This window comes from Miniopterus natalensis, chromosome 10, assembly GCF_054644295.1.
Source record: "Miniopterus natalensis isolate mMinNat1 chromosome 10, mMinNat1.hap1, whole genome shotgun sequence".
Taxonomy (NCBI): Eukaryota; Metazoa; Chordata; class Mammalia; order Chiroptera; family Miniopteridae; genus Miniopterus; species Miniopterus natalensis.
This window is the reverse complement of record NC_142090.1, coordinates 41097621-41114031: the sequence shown is the minus strand read 5'-3', so window position 1 is coordinate 41114031 and position 16411 is coordinate 41097621.

The window sequence follows — 16411 nt, the reverse complement described above, 5'->3', positions numbered from 1 at the left end:
TATTATGAGAAAACAAAGATGGCTGCTTGTTTTATTTCCAGCTCCCTTGCAAACTCTATTTTCAGTTTTGCATTTCTTCATTCAACATAGTGCATTTAAACTGGACTTAATTCAATTGCCACTTAGTTTGGGTTATCAACATGTCACTATTGTTGCATGTATATTTTCAAGATGGGTTCAAGTCTTCCCCTGCTGCAAAGCTGATACCTTTACAGTGGCAAAAAAAATTGTTAGAAACTGTGCTTCCTACTTGGGGTATATCTTGTACAATCTCTAGCGACTGAGGAACCCGCTTCATTGAGCAAATCATACAAGCTCTCATAAAGGCCTTGCAGACCTCTTGGAATTAACATTGCCCTATCACTCTCAATAATCATGCTTGGTCACTAGGACTAATGAAAATATTAGATTAAAAAAAAACCCCACAAATCTTAATAATGTAGGACAGAAAGAAATGAAGAACATTTATCTTTTTCTCTCTACTTATCTCTCCAGAATTTGGACACTGTCAGTGAATCTTCTTATTTTCATGGCAAGATTGTTATTTGCATAAGTTCAATAGGATTCTGTTCTTCTTGTAACAAGATACAAATGGAAATTGGTTATATTACCAAAGCTTTGACTAGAATGTAATGTTTGAAAGAGACTTGCATAGATTCAGTTATGCCCAGATAGATTTAAGGAACTAGATTGACTCTGTAAGCCAATAAAAAGCCCCCTTCAAAAAATCAGCCTGATATATTTCTTACAGGGTTCCCAGCACCTTACCAGGTGAGTAAGAAAGATTACTTCCTGGAAGGTTTAGGAACCTCAGGACATTTTGAAGACCTCAGAAGAAAGGAAGTAACCTAAATCTATAGGTATTGCAGGTACAGTCTGATGGCAAGTTCTTGGCTTGGCCTCAGCCTCGAGAGGCTGTTAAAAGTTCAATCTAGAGCCCTAGAGAGTATGGCTCAGTTGGTTGGGCATTATTCTATGCATCAAAAGATTGCTGGTTTGATTCCCTGTCAGGGCACATGGCTGGTTGTGGGCTCAGTCCTTGGTGGGGGCTTGAAGGTGACAGCCAATCAATGTTTTGCTATGACAGCAATATTTCTCTCTCTCTCATTGATGTTTCTCTCTTTCTTTCCCTTCCTTTCTCTCTAAAAATGAATTAAAAGTCTTAAAAAAGGAAGTTCAATCAGGAGATTCCTTATGAAAAATCCTATCAGGAGCTTCAAGATGATGACAGACTGAGTGGATGTTACACTGACACTCTCCTGGAACCAAACTGGAATTACAATTAAAATATAGAAAAACCATCCTGAATAATCAACTGAAAATGAGCAAGAGAGCATCCTCATAACCAAGGAGGAAAATTGGAGACTGCATAGACCCTGGTAGGAAACACCCAGCAAGAGTGCTGGCTGGGCACCCACAGGCAGCAGCTGAAGGTCTAGAGGGATATCTCAGCTGTGGGGGTTCCCACTGAGGACTCTGGGGCCTAAACCCAAGGCTGGGCTTCCCAGCCTACAGCACCAGAACTTAGAAAGGTGCCCACATAACAAATGGCTGTGAAAAGCAGCTGGGTTTCTGTCTGCCAGGGAGAGGCAACTGGAAATGTAGGCACCCTCTTGAGGAGGCAGTGCACAAAGTTTTGTGTATAGCCACTCACCTTGGGCTCCAGCAGAAGGAGGGCAGAGTGGACTGGAGCTGTGTGAGGAGAATCTGAGGTTGTGGGCTCTTGAGATAGAGATCAGAAGGCACCCATCTTGATTCCTGTGCTGAGTCATTCCCCCATACTGTGAACGTCTTTCTCAGGTAGACAATTTGCTGCTTTTGCTTTCTCCACCCTGCTGGAAAATCTCTCTCCCTACCCAGAGGAGTTTCTATAGCTTGAGGCTCATTAAGAGAATCAGATCAATCAGGCTGTAAGCAGAGGCAGATTTCAGAGTGCTTTGACTCTTTGCCTGTTCTGCTTCTGGACCCGGGCCTTTGAAAAACAGACTACGGAGTGCATCTTCATCCTGCGCAAATGCACCCAGCCACCGCAGTGGAAACCACAAGCTGTGGAGTGCAGAAACCTTCAAACAGTGTACTCAAGGCCAGTCACAGTGTCTGTCTTTGGCCTGCACCAAAGACCCAGCAAAAAGATGGAGAGTCCTAGCAGATCTACCTAATACAGAGAAACAAACTCAAATAGACAGCCAAAATGGAGAGACCAAAAAAAAAAAAAAAAAGCCCTGAATGAAAGAACAAGAGAAGTCTCCTGAAAAAGAGAGAAATGAAATGGAGATAAGCAATCTGTCAGATACAGAGTACAGAATACTGATTGTAAGGATGCTCAGCAGCATGAAAAAAGATATGGAAACTATGAAGGAAATTAAGAATGACATAGCAAAAATAAAGAATACACTGAAAGAAATAAACAGCCGATTAGAGCAAGCCAGAGATCTGATCAGCGAATTAGAAGACAGGGTAGAAAAAATAACTCAGAGATACAAAAAGAAAAAAAAAAATTAAAAAAACAGGAGGACAGTCTAAGGAACTGTGGGACAACATGAAATGTAACAATATCTGCATTATAGGAATGCCAGAGGAGGTCGAAAATAAGCAAGGATTAGAGAACCTTTTTGAAGAATTAATGGCAGAAAACTTCCCTAACCTGGTCAAGGAAAAAGTCACACAAGTTCAGGAGGTACAGAGAGTCCCAAGTAAGAAGAATCCAAAGAGACCCATGTCTAGACACATCATAATTAAAATGTCAAGAATTCAAGACAAAGAAAGAATCTTAAAGGAAGCTAGATAAAAGCAATCTGTTACCTACAAAGAAGCTCTTATAAGTTGGTCAGCTTACTTCTCATCAGAAACTCTACAGGCCAGAAGGGAATGGCATGAAGTATAAAGGTAATGCAAAACAAGGATCTGAAACCAAGATCACTCTATCCAGCAAGACTATCATTCAAGATAGATAGTGAAATAAAAAGATTCCACAACAAAAAAGGTTAAAGGAGTTTATCACCACCAAACCAGCATTGCAGGAAATGTTAAGAACTACTATAATTAGAAGTAGAAATATAGAGAGAGAACCATAGGCATAAAGAACTAAAATGGCAATAGATAAGTATCAATAATAACCTTAAATGTAAACAGATTAAATACCCCAACAAAAAGACATAGGGTGGCTGAATGGATAAGGAAGCATGACATGAATATATGCTGTCTACAAAAAACCCACCTCAGAACAAAAGACTCATATAAAATGAGAGTGAAGGGATGGAAAAAATTTTCCAAACAAATGGAAATGAAAAAAAATGCTGGGGTAGCAATACTTATATTTGACAAAATAGCCTTCAAAATAAAGACCATAATGAGAGACAAGAAAAGTTATTACATAATACTAAAGGTATCAATCCAACATGAGGATATAACCCTGATAAACATATATGCACCAAACATAGGAGCACCTAAATTTATAAAAAAAACTTCTAGAGGACTTTAAGGGAGAGATCGACAGCAGTGCGGTCATACTAGGGGACTATAACACCCATTGACTTCACTGGATAGGTCTTCCACACAAAAAATTAACAAGGAAACAGTGACCTTAAATGACACACTAGATCAGGTGGATTTGGTTGACATTTACAGAACATTCCACCCCAAAGCTGCAGAATATACATTCTTCTCAAGTGCACATGGGACATTCTCAAAGATAGACCACTTGTTAGGACACAAAATAAGTCTCTACAAGTTCAAGAAGATTTAAATCATATCAAACATCTTCTTGGACCACAATGGCATAAAATTAGAAATCAACTATAATAAAAACACTAAAAAACATTCAAACACATGGAGGTTAATTAGCATGTAATTAAAAAATGAATGGGTTACCAAAGAGATCTAGAAAGAAATAAAAAACTTCCTGGCAACAAATGAAAATGAACACAAAACAATTCCAAATCTATGGGGCACAATGAAAGCAGTCCTGAGAGGGAAGTTCATAACACTATAAGCTTACCTCAAAAAACAAGAAAAACTTCTAATAGACTCTCTAACCCTACAACTAAAAACTTAGAACAAGAACAACAAGAAAAGCACAGAGTAAGAAGAATGAAGGAAATAATTAAGATCATAGAATAAATAAATGACATAGAGACTAAAGAAACAATACGAAAGATCAATGAAACCAAGAGCTGATTCTTTGAAAAGATTGATGAATCTTTAGGCAGACTCATCAAAAAACAAAGAGAAGGGGCCCAAATAAAATCATAAACAAAAGAGGTGGAATAACAACTGACCCAGCAGAAATACAAAGGATTGTAAGAAAATACTATGGGAAACTATATACCACTAAGGTGGACAACCTGGATGAAACGGAAAAATTTGTAGAAAAATACAACCTTCCAAAACTCAGTCAGGAAGAGTCATAAAACCTGAATAAGCCAAGAACCACTGATGTAGTTGAAGCAGTAATCAAAGGGCTCCCATCACACAAAAGCACTGGACTCCATGGCTTCACAAGAAGGGACTTTTACCTAACATTAACCTAACACCTACTTTCAACTAATACCTACCTTCCTCAAAAAGAATTCCAAAAAATTCAAGAGGAAAGAACAATTCCAAGCTCCTTTTATGAGGCCAGCATTAGCCTAATTCCAAAACCAGATAAAGACATTACAAAGAAAGAATTACTGGCCAATATCCCTGATGAACATGGATGCTAAAATCCTCAACAAAATATTAGCAAATCCAATACAACAATATGTTAAAAAGATCATACACCAAGAGTAAGTAGAATTTATTCCAGGGATACAAGGCTGGTACAATATTCACAAATCAATAAACATGAAACATCACATAAACAAATTGAAAGACAAAAATCACATGACCATATCATAGATGCAGAATAAGCATTTGATAAAATCCAACAACAATTTTTGATTAAAAACTCTCAGCAATGTGGGAACAGAAGGATCATACCTCAACATAATAAAGGCCATTAATGACAAACCTACAGCCAACATCATACTCAATGGGCAAAAACTAAAACCCTTTCCCCTAAGAATAGGAACAAGACAGTGGTGTCCACTTTCACCACTCTTATTCAATACTGTAATGGAAGTCTTAGCTACAGCAATCAGACAAGAAGAAAACATAAAATGTATCCAAATTGGAAAGGAGGAAGTAAAACTGTCATTATTTACAAGTGACATGATATTGTACATAGAAAACCCTAAATACTCCACCAAAAAACTGCTAGATTTAATAAATGAATTCTGCAAGGTAGCAGGATACAAAATTAACACCCAGAAAATGATGGCATTTTAATACACCAGTAATGTACTCCCAGAAAGAGAAACTAAAGAACCAATCCCATTTGCCATTGTAACAAAAAAATTTATATATTTAGGAATAAACTTAACTAAGAAGGTAAAAAACCTGTACTCAGGAAACTATAGGTAGGACATTGCAAAAAGAGATCGAGGAAGATATAAACAAGTGGGAGAATATATCATGTTCATGGATTGGAAGAATTAACATTACTAAAATTTCCATACTACCCAAAGCAATCTATAAATTCAATAAAATCCTTATTAAAATACCAACAGCATATTTCACAGATGTAGAATAAACACTTTGAAAATTTATATGGAACCAAAAAGATCCTTTATAGCCACAGCAATCTTGAGAAAGAAGAACAAAGTTGGAGGGATTACAATACCTGATATCAAGTTATACGACAAAGCCACGGTAATCAAAACATCCTGGTGCTGGCACAAGAATAGACATATAGATCAGTGGAACAGAACAGAGAACACAGAAATCAACCCACACCATTATGGACAATTAATATTTAAAAAAGGAGACAAGAGCATACAATGGAGAAAAGACAGTCTCTTCAATAAATGGTGTTGGGAAAATTGGACAGGTACATGCAAAAAAATGAAACTAGACCACCAACTTACACCATACACAAAAATAAACTCAGAATGAAGTTCTGACTCAAGAGACTTAAAGTAAGATGTAAAACCATAAAAATCCTAGAAGAAAACATAGGCAGCAAAATCTCAGACATCTCTTGTAGGAATACATTTGCCGGTACATCACCTAGGGCAAGAGAAACAAAAGAGAAAATAAACAAATGGGACTACTTCAAAATAGAAAACTTCTGCACAGCAAAAGAAATCATCAACAAAATGAAAAGGGAGCCCACTGTATGGGAGAACACATTTGCCAATGACACATCTGGTAAAGGGTTAATATCCAAAATATATACGGAACTCATACAACTTTCTCCAAGAAGACATACAGATGGCCAAGAGACATATGAGAAAATGCTCAACGTTGCTAATCATCAGAGACATGCAAATTAAAACCACAGTGAGGTATCACTTCACACCTGTCAGAATGGCTACCATCAACAAATCAGTGAATGACAAGTGCTGGCGAGGGTGTGGAGAAAAGGGAACCCTGGTACACTGCTGGTGGAAATGCGAACTGGTGCAGCCCCTAAGAAAAGCAGTATGGAGTTTCCTCAAAAAATTAAATATGGAACTGCCATTTGACCCAGTGATCCCACTTCTAGGAATGTATCCTAAGAAACCCAAAACACCAATCAGAAAGAACTTATGCACTTCTATGTTCATAGCAGTGCAATTTGCAATAGCTAAGATCTGAAACAGCCCAAGTGCCCATCAGTAGATGAGTGGATAAAAAACCTGTGGTACATTTACACCATGGAATACTATGCAGCTGTAAAAAAGAAGGAAATCTTATCCTTTGGGACAGCATGGAGGGAACTGGAGAGTGTTATGCTAAGTGAAATAAGCCAGTGAGAGAAAAACAAGGACCACATGATCTCACTCATATGTGCAATGTAATAAACAAAATAAACATGAACAAAATTGATCCAGAGACACAGAAGCATGGAACAGACTGAGGAATCTCAGAGGGAAGGTTGGGGTGGTGGAGTGGGTGGGGAGAGATTAATCAAAGAACTTATGTGTTTATAAGCATAGCCCATGAACATAGACATTGGTATGGGGAAGGCCTGGGGGTTGGGCGGATGCAGGGTACAGGGCCTCAATGGAGGGGAAAAAAGAGAAAAGCCCATCAAAGCAGATTTAAAGACCCTATATGATTAATAGCTCTTGTACTTATACAAATAATCAGGTCAAGTTTATTTTGCAAATAAACTAGTCTTAATTTGGTTACCTTTGGTAAAAATAAGGGTGATTTTAGAGATAAAAAGTTATGTTTTAATAGAAACTATAATACATATTTGTGAATATTAGATTCTTGTTCAGCTAATTAATTCTCTTTGAGGGTTTGTTTTCTACCTGTGGACTGGATGAGATTTTGAATTCTTCTAGATTCCCCCAATATTTGGTTTCACTCTCCAAACTAATTTTTCCAGTTTTCTCCATTCTTTGATTTGGAATGATTGAGAACTAAAACTTCCCTTTTCCTCCAAAGTCCTGCAAACTACCTCTAGACAACTTGATATAAACTTCTGAGAAATCACCACAACAGCTCATATTTGGATGGTCTTTGTGCCCGTTGAAGAAAGATCATCAGGGACTTTCGAACTACAAAAGTTGTTTGACCCTGACATCTATTAATCTTCTCAACTGCCTGCCTTCAGAACTCAGAAACTTAGATTAAATTTTTTCCCAATCATTAACCTTTGGTTTTTATTTCCATAGAAATGACCCTGATTAGTTACCTAAGTCTTTCACAATATAGGCCTAACTTTGGGAACCCACGTGCAAGACTACCTCCTAAAATGAGACACAACTGCTTAACTGAACTGACCGATTCTCAAGACAGACTTGTTTAATGAAATATGGTGCAGTCTATCAACTTAGCTTCTGAAATGTAAAACTTACTTGAAGTTTCTTTGTTTTTAGCTGAAGGTGCTATTTAAGGTGATGGCTTCTGCCGTTTTGGTGAATTACTCAGTTTTCCTGGATCTTTCCCATGTATACAGGAGGTATAAGTGTTATTAAACTTTAATTTGTTTTTCTCCTGGTAATCTGCCTCATGTTAATTTGATTATTAACCCTGTCAGAAGAACTTAGAAAGGTGGGAGGGAAATTATTTTTCACCCCAACAGGGACATGTTATATGTATGTAATAGTCATGTCACGATTAATTGTGATTAGTTATAGTTAGTCATTACTAACTATATAGTCATTACTCAACTTACAAATGTGTTGGGTTCTTTGAGTTTCTTTTAATATAGTGTGCATCAGGGATCAAAAGTCTGCTTTTATGGTGGGTATCAGGAATCAAAAGTCTACTAATATTCCTACCCCTGTGTAAGCTCCTTCATTTAATCTACTTATTATGAATAGAATAGAGCAAAACAATGGGATATCACTGCCAATGTTATGTTACAAAAAGACTGTGGCTTGCATGTTGGGCACTCTTTCTTTCTTGTTCTCTCTTAGATTGCTTCACTCAGGAGGAAATCATTTGTCATGTCATGAGGCAGCACACATGGTATAGAAGTGAAACATTACAACAGCCATGTGAATGAGCTTGGAAGTGGATTTTCTGAGACCTGAAAGTAGACATAGAGTGATCTCAGAAGCAGCTACTCTCCCAGTTCAGTCTTGAGATAATTGCGACCCTGGCTGACACTGACTATAGCCTCATGAAAGAGCAAGAACCACTTGGCTCATCTGCTCCTAGATTCCTGACATAAAACTAAGATATAAGAAATATTTGTTGTTATAAGCCAGTAAATTTTAGAATAATGTGTTATGCAGCAATAGATAATAAGTACAGTAAGCAAATTATTTACACCTGTGAAATGCTGCCACATAGGTACTCGTGTCTGACATTTACAGTCCACTTGTTATTATTGTCTGCTCCAGTTGCCCACAATAACAAACACATCCTTGACTGTTCTCTGAGTCAATAAGAATTGTCTGGTATTATAGAAGCTTTATGTCTATCCCTAAAGAGTACAAGTAGGAATATATGATAGTACATGGAAATACACTGGGGTGGTTTAGGGTAAAGATTGCAAGGGGGCCAGTTGGGGAGTGGGTAGCAAATGCTTTTTGTTAGTCATATTGATGTATGAATGCTGGTTCTCCAAGTGTAGTTCCCAGACCACCACCATCAGCAACACCTTATGACAATGTATTTTAACAAGCCTCCCAGGTGATCCTGATGTGAGCTAACATCTGAGAAACACTGCTCTAGATTTAGTAGATAGGTTTTAAATAGGACACAAATTCTTTAATGCAGCTCCATTGAGAGGTGGAATCTATACCCCTACCCTTCACTATTGGTGGAATTTGTGATAGCTCCAACCAACAGGACACAGAGATGACACTGCCAATTTCCAGGAGCAGGCCTTAAGAGACTGGTAACCTTCATTTCCTGTCCCCCAAACACTCACTCTTGGAGCCCGAATTGTCAAGAAGTCTGACTTCTCTGCTGGAGAGAAAGCCTGGAGATGCCTAGGACTACATAGAGAGGAAGGAAAGATAAACCTAGATAAGCCCAGCCTTTCACCCAAAGCACCAGGTGTGTAAAAGAAACTGCTTGAGCATTCTCTAAATCAGACCAGCTGACACATGGATGCCATTCCACCTTGTATAGAGAAATTGCTCACACAATTTTGCCTTAACTCTTGCCCATACAGTTAAAAGGTATAATGAAATGGTTGTTTTAAGTCACTAGATTTTGGGGGTAATTTATTATGCACCAATAGATAATTACAACAATAACGATTCACTACAGATAAAATTCTAGATTAGTGCTGCTCAATAGAAATATAATGTAAGTCACAAATGTGAGCCACATATGTAATTTAAGATTTTCTAGTTGCCATATTAAAAATTAAAATGAAAGAGGTAAAATTTAATTTAATAATATACTTTATTTAACTCATTCTATTCACAATATTATTATTTTAAGAAATAATCAATATACAAATTATGGGGTATTTTGCATTCTTTTATTCATACTAAGTTCTTTAAAATTTGGTTTGCATTCAGTGCTTATAGCACATCCTAATTCTGGGTAGCCACATTTCAGTAGCCACACATGACTCATGGTTAATATATTGAACAGCACAGGTACAGATCATCTAGCAGTCCTCCAAAGGATGCACCTGAGGAACCTTTCCTTACAGGAGACTGGCCCTGTATCTCTGTGACATTCAGTTTCCTTCTATGTAGAATGGGAATAATAGAACTTACTTCAGAGAGTTATGAAAATTAAATGGTATTGTATAAGGTGCAATAACAGTGCCTAGTATGTAGCAAATTTTCAATAAGTGGAGTATTATTATTTTTACCATCCTTATATGTATTGGGAGGAAAAGGAAACATGACAGACAACTGTGTGATCAGATGCTGTGCAATGTTTCTGGGATGATTTAGCTTGGACATTCCCAACAGAGTCCCATTCTTCCTTTTGCTGACACTCCCCTGCTTTTTCCTCCATCCCTGTACCATCTCAGATCTCAGCTGTCAATGGCTTTAGTGTTACAAATAAACATTCGATTGCAGGAGTGAGGAACCTTTTTTCTGCCAAGGGCCATTTGGATATTTATAACATCATTCACAGGCCATACAAAATTATCAGCTTAAAAATTAGCCTGCTAGATTTATTGAATTTCGAGTCCGCCTGCAGTTGACTTGGCAGGGGCCAGAACAAGTGATTTTGAGGGCCGGAAGTTCCCCACCCCTGGATTAAAGGGTAGTCCTTTGTTGGGAAAGTGCTCTCCTTTGACCCTATCTCCTTTGAGCCAGTCTATGTTACTTTCCCACCAGGTCTTCTCTCTCACCTAATGTGTATTTGGTTCTAAGTATCCACATAAGTTACTCAATTAAACTAAACAAATACATTAAGCACGTGTGTGATGGTTAATGTGTCGAAGTGACTGATGATGGAGTGTTCAGATTAAACATTATTTCTTGGGTTTGTTTGTGAGGGTATTTCTAGATGAGATTAGAATTTGTATCAGTGGATTTGGTGAGTCAACTGACCTCCAGTATGGGGGACCATCACTCAACCTATGGAACAAAAGGTGGAGGAAGAAAGACGGAATTAGCCCCCAGTTTTTATGCCTCACTACTTGATCTGGGACATCTCATCTCATTTTCTCCTGCTCTCAGGCTGGGATTTACACCTCAGCTCCCACTTCTCAGGCCTTTGGACCTGGACTGAATTAACCACTGCTTTTCCTGGGTCTCCAGCTTGCAGAGAAAAGATGGTAGGACTTCTCAGCCTCCATAATTCCCCACAAGCAATCTTTCGTGTATGTGTGTGTGTGTGTGTGTGTGTGGTTTGTTTCTCTAGAGAAACCTGACATAATGTGTGACATAAAATATCCCAGGCATCACTAGCTTTTGGTTATAGAAAAATGTCAAGTATGTTTTTATTAAACAACTTATGGTTGCTGCAGACCCACAGATCTAAAGGTCAGGAAGCCTTCCTCCTGCAAGTCCACAGACTAGATCATCAGCTGCAGCCAGCACATAGATCTGCCCTGTCCTTCCTCTCCTCCTCATGCTGCTGGTTGGCAAAATCTTCTCCCCACAAGATGGTGCATGATCTCTAATGTTCATACTCCAGATTCTCTGATTCTTCCAGTGCTTGCAGTCCATGGAATACCAGAGCTCTGCTGGGTTCCAAGGACAGACAAAATGAATAGTCCCCTCTCTAAATTCAAGCCACACTTACTTGCCTGACCTGCAAAATAATTTGCTTGGGTCCAGTTTCACAAGCTCTGTCTTTCAGTTTTGTTAGCTTTGGCCTTCGTTCTAGTCTGGAATCTAAGTCTTTCTCTCTCTTTTTTAATAAACACTTCTGTATGTTTCTAACTATCCCTTTTCCAACCCTATGTACTTTTCTATTTGCTGCTTTTCTATACCCTACCCTGCTCTGAGCACCAGAAGGCTATGGGTGTTTTATGCTAATGAGCTACTGGTTGGATTTGACAGGCTGGAGATTTCATCCTGAGGGAGGAGTGAGGTTGCAGTATTTATTCTCTGCTGCCTCCCTTCTGCATCACCACAGTTCCAGCATGGCCTGCAGCCCTTCCAGGCTACAGCTCCTGCAAGGTGGCCTCTGGGTTCCATTGAGTCTCTTTTCTCCCTTTGTGACTTCAGGTCTGGATGTGCTGTTACTAGTCTCTGCTTATATCAGTACCCCTTATTGGCTTCCTCATTTCTGCTAATGCTTCTGAAAAGAGCACCTTCATTAATGCCTCTTCAGTTTCTCCATTTGAGTTGCATTCTATTTCCTATGAAGAAGCTGACTGATATTCCTTAAAACCTCAAATTCATTTCTTAAGACAGAGTAGAAAGATAAACAGTCCCATACTCTCCATTTTCTTGGGCTATCCTAACTCAAACTTCCTCTTCCCCTTCTCATAAAAGAAAAAAATTCACTATTTGCAAACTATTGAAACAAATAATGGGGTGGCGGGAGTGGAGGTGGAGTTGTTAAAAATAATATATAATCAGGGTGTTTGATCAAGAGGTAAACAAGACCTTTTATGCATCCATAAAGGGAGCTCACTCCCTCTTCCCTACCCCCAGTGAACAAGGCCAGAGGCTTTAATTTCAGAAGAGACAACTTTGTGCCAGAGCACTGAAGAACCTAGCAGGAGGCTCTGACTTGGCTCCATCACCCTCTTATGAAAAATCCAACTCATTCTAGATTTTGGAAAGAACTGAAAAAAAATCCACCAATAATTACAAATGTATGTACCTTGAAGTTGGCTTTCAAGTTTTTATTTCCACATGACTTTCTACTGGGCTTATCAGGCAGAAATGTCAAGTAGATTACTTGAAAAGGAGAAAGAAATGGTACCCCCTTAAGGAGAAATGATGCAGAACCTAAAGTACACCATACAATGAAGTCAACATCATACACCTGTAGCAGGGGACACTTTTCTCCCCCTCTTTTATGTTGAGTCATTTGTTTTAGAGCAGTAGTCTTCAGAGAGTGGGCAGAATGATTTTGTGGGATGCAAAAGAATAGTATAAATTTATTTCTATTTATTTTATATAAAAACAAAGTAATTATACACATTATAAGTACAATATAATTACTTTGTTTTTACATAAAATATATAATTACATATTGTACTTGTAACTACTTATGTAAAGTAATTACATTTCATAAATGAACTATCAGGAGTGCATGGGTATAAAGTATGAATAAATATATATTTAATGGGGATGTATACATATTTCTTACTGATAAAAATGTAAGCTTAAAGTAATCTGAAATCCACAGTTCCAGAAGACCATTCAAACAATGACAATATTCTTTCTCAAAAAGTTTTTTTGATATAAATAAAAGGTTTTTTTATAGAAATAAAATGTGTCTTTGTTTAAGGGAAGTAGCTTGATGAAATGTAGTGATTGAAAAAAACTGAGTGAATTCTTCCAGCTAGTCTAGTTGGAAAAATGGGAAGTAGCCAGAATTTGGGTATTTCCTAGATGTTTAAAAAGAAACTTAGGGACTCAGTGAGACTACCTGGAGTAGTGTTTCAGTTGGGAGATATGGCAACTTCAATATTTTAAAGGACAGACCGAGGACGAATGATGACTCTAAGGAAGAAATGATCAAGGACACTGAAAATGTTAAATATTTATCTATTTTATTATTTTTTGTTTGTTTGTTTTTAAATACATTTTTATTGATTTTTAAAGAGAGAGAAAGGAAGAGGGAGAGAGAAAGAAACATCCATGTGGAAGTGAAACATGGATTGGCTGCCTCCTGCATGCCCTCTACTGGGGATCTAGCCTGCAACCAGGGCATGTGCCACAACTGGGAATCAAACCAGCAACCCTTTGGTGCACTGGACAAAGCCCGACGAATGGAGCCACACCAGCCAGGGCTGATGTTCTCTATTTTATTTTTAGTTGTTTTCTGTTTTATTTTGTGCCTCTATATTAAAACTTTTGCACAACATTTTACACACAACTATCAGCCTTAGATTATTAGTGCTTTGGGGAAATGGATGGAATGGGCATGGTGGGATGTTGAGGCAACTGGGGCCATGGGACACCATGAGAATTTAGCCTGAAGGTCCCCAGGAAGGCACCAATTTTGGAGAATTTTTGTATATATATGAGAAGGCACTGAATCACTACAAGACATATATAGAAAAGGTATTTGAGCCATTTTATTAGGCTGTACAAAACAACGCATGACCTCAGAAAGCCAGAGCCATTGAACATACCAGGTTACACATTAAACACACAATGATGACAGCGATGATAACAACAGTGATAATAATACCCCAAAAGAAAAAATATTGGCTTGGTATGTTATAATAATTTATTTAATGGCTTTTCCTTTTTATGTTAGCTGACATATATTGTTTAGATTGAGGCTCCTGTATCTGGGCTCCACTGCATCTTAGAAATTTCCTTTACTAATTCCTTGTTTGGCAAAGGTTCTCTCAAGACCAATATTTTTCCTCCTCTTCTTTTCCTTAGTCTCCCTATTCAAGCTCTAGCATATTAAAAGCTGACTTTAGGAGCTACACTTAAAGCTCAGATTTAGGGCAGCTACCTCTGAAAGGACAGCCTAGAGCAATGGATGAATGTACATGAAGGACGTGCTACTAAGGGTGCTGAAGTTCAAATAGCTGGCACTCCATTTGGTTATATCTTATAAGTTCAAACCAGGTTAAAAACAGAAATTTCTTTAGATCTTGAATATTCATTAATTTTTAGTTCTTGGTCATGTGCAGACTTCCTTGGCTCATTTAACTTTTTTCATCTTCATTTCTCAGAACCTTCGTTACCATTCCTGTATACTGTCTAGCTCCATACCATCCTTGTAGGAATCCTTTCAGTATTTACCTTTGAACTCTTTTCATTCCAAAACTTTTAAGAGGCAATGAGTTAAAAGCAAAATAACCATCAAGATAATATATGATAACATATTAGACATTACTAACAGATATGTGACAAACACATCTGTACAGACCATCTATACTGTTCTTGTAACTTGTCCTATAATTATTTTTCTATATGTAGTTCCCTATTATACTTCCTATTCTTCATACCATGAGATAACTGAGAGCAAGAAAGGAATGGGTCTTATCTGATTGTATATTTTAACCCCAACTTGCAAATCAAACCATTCTTTAAGCTAGCAAAGGGTGAAATCAGACACAGGGGGCTTGATATTGTGAATATGTCCTCAGACAGCAGTCATCTGTTCATATAAGCCATCTGCCCAAAATGCAAGCTTTTCACATAATAGAGAACCAGCCAGTGACCTCATAAACCTGGGCAGGTAGGGGTTTGTGCAAATATTTATCAGTCTGGAAGATGATGAACACATGGGGGATACTCAGAGTGAAAGTTATCCAGTTGCAGAGCAGAATAGACCTCAGACATTATCAGAAAAAATCTTCTGACTTACTGATTTACTGATTATTTTGTCTTCCTCTCAGCCAGTAATTCTGTCACTTACTAGATAAATCTTTAATAAAATTCAGCACACTAAAGGCTACTATCAAATTCTCCATTTATGAGGAACTACAAGGAAGATAAACTGTCTTCCTACTTTACTGATACTAAACCCAGAATTGTCAATGTTTCAGGCTTAGAAAGGGGATGTCAGCTGAATCAAGTAGTTCAGCTTATATCCAGTCAAGGTACCATCAGGAAATGGATATCACGCAAACCAAGATAATACAAGGAAAATTCAATGATGAGAGACTAATGTAGGGAAACCAAAAATAATAATATTCTAGGTCTAGTAACAGCAGCACTATTACTACTCCTAGACCTAAAATGGCAAAGGGAGGGGAGTGGTTACCAAAAACTGAAAAGAGGAGTAATGTGGAGTGAGCTGCTTTGAAAGAAACTATGACCTTTGGTTGAGGAATGCAATCATCTTAGAGCAACACTGCAGAAAATAAGTCAGTGGAATAAATACCACAGTCTTATTATTTTCCATCTCCCCAAACTTTTGGTATTTTTTATTGGTTGAATTCCCCAGAAGCCCAGAAGGCAAGAGCCTGTTGAGGTTGTTCATACAGGGCAGCTTCTCTGAGCAGAGAGCAGGGTAGAGAAATATGGAGAAAAATGTTGACAAATGCCCATGTTAAGAAGTTTTCCTTATTGAAGTAATTCCTTCTAAAACAAAAGCAAAAAGAGATAAAATTTATCAGTTAAATATGGTAAGAAAATAGGTGATAGAATATAAGTGTGCACATTTCAAAGAATAAGAAACCAAAAACATTCAGTAATGAAGACCATATTAAAAATCTCATAAAAGACCATTGAGATTGCTTAAAACATGAAAAAAGACCTGGAAATAAAGATTGATAAAAAGCAAAAATAATTATATAAAACATTTTAAAAAATTAAGAACAATCAGCAAGAAAATAAGTTATGAACACAGAAAAAGAGATCTAACATACACAATG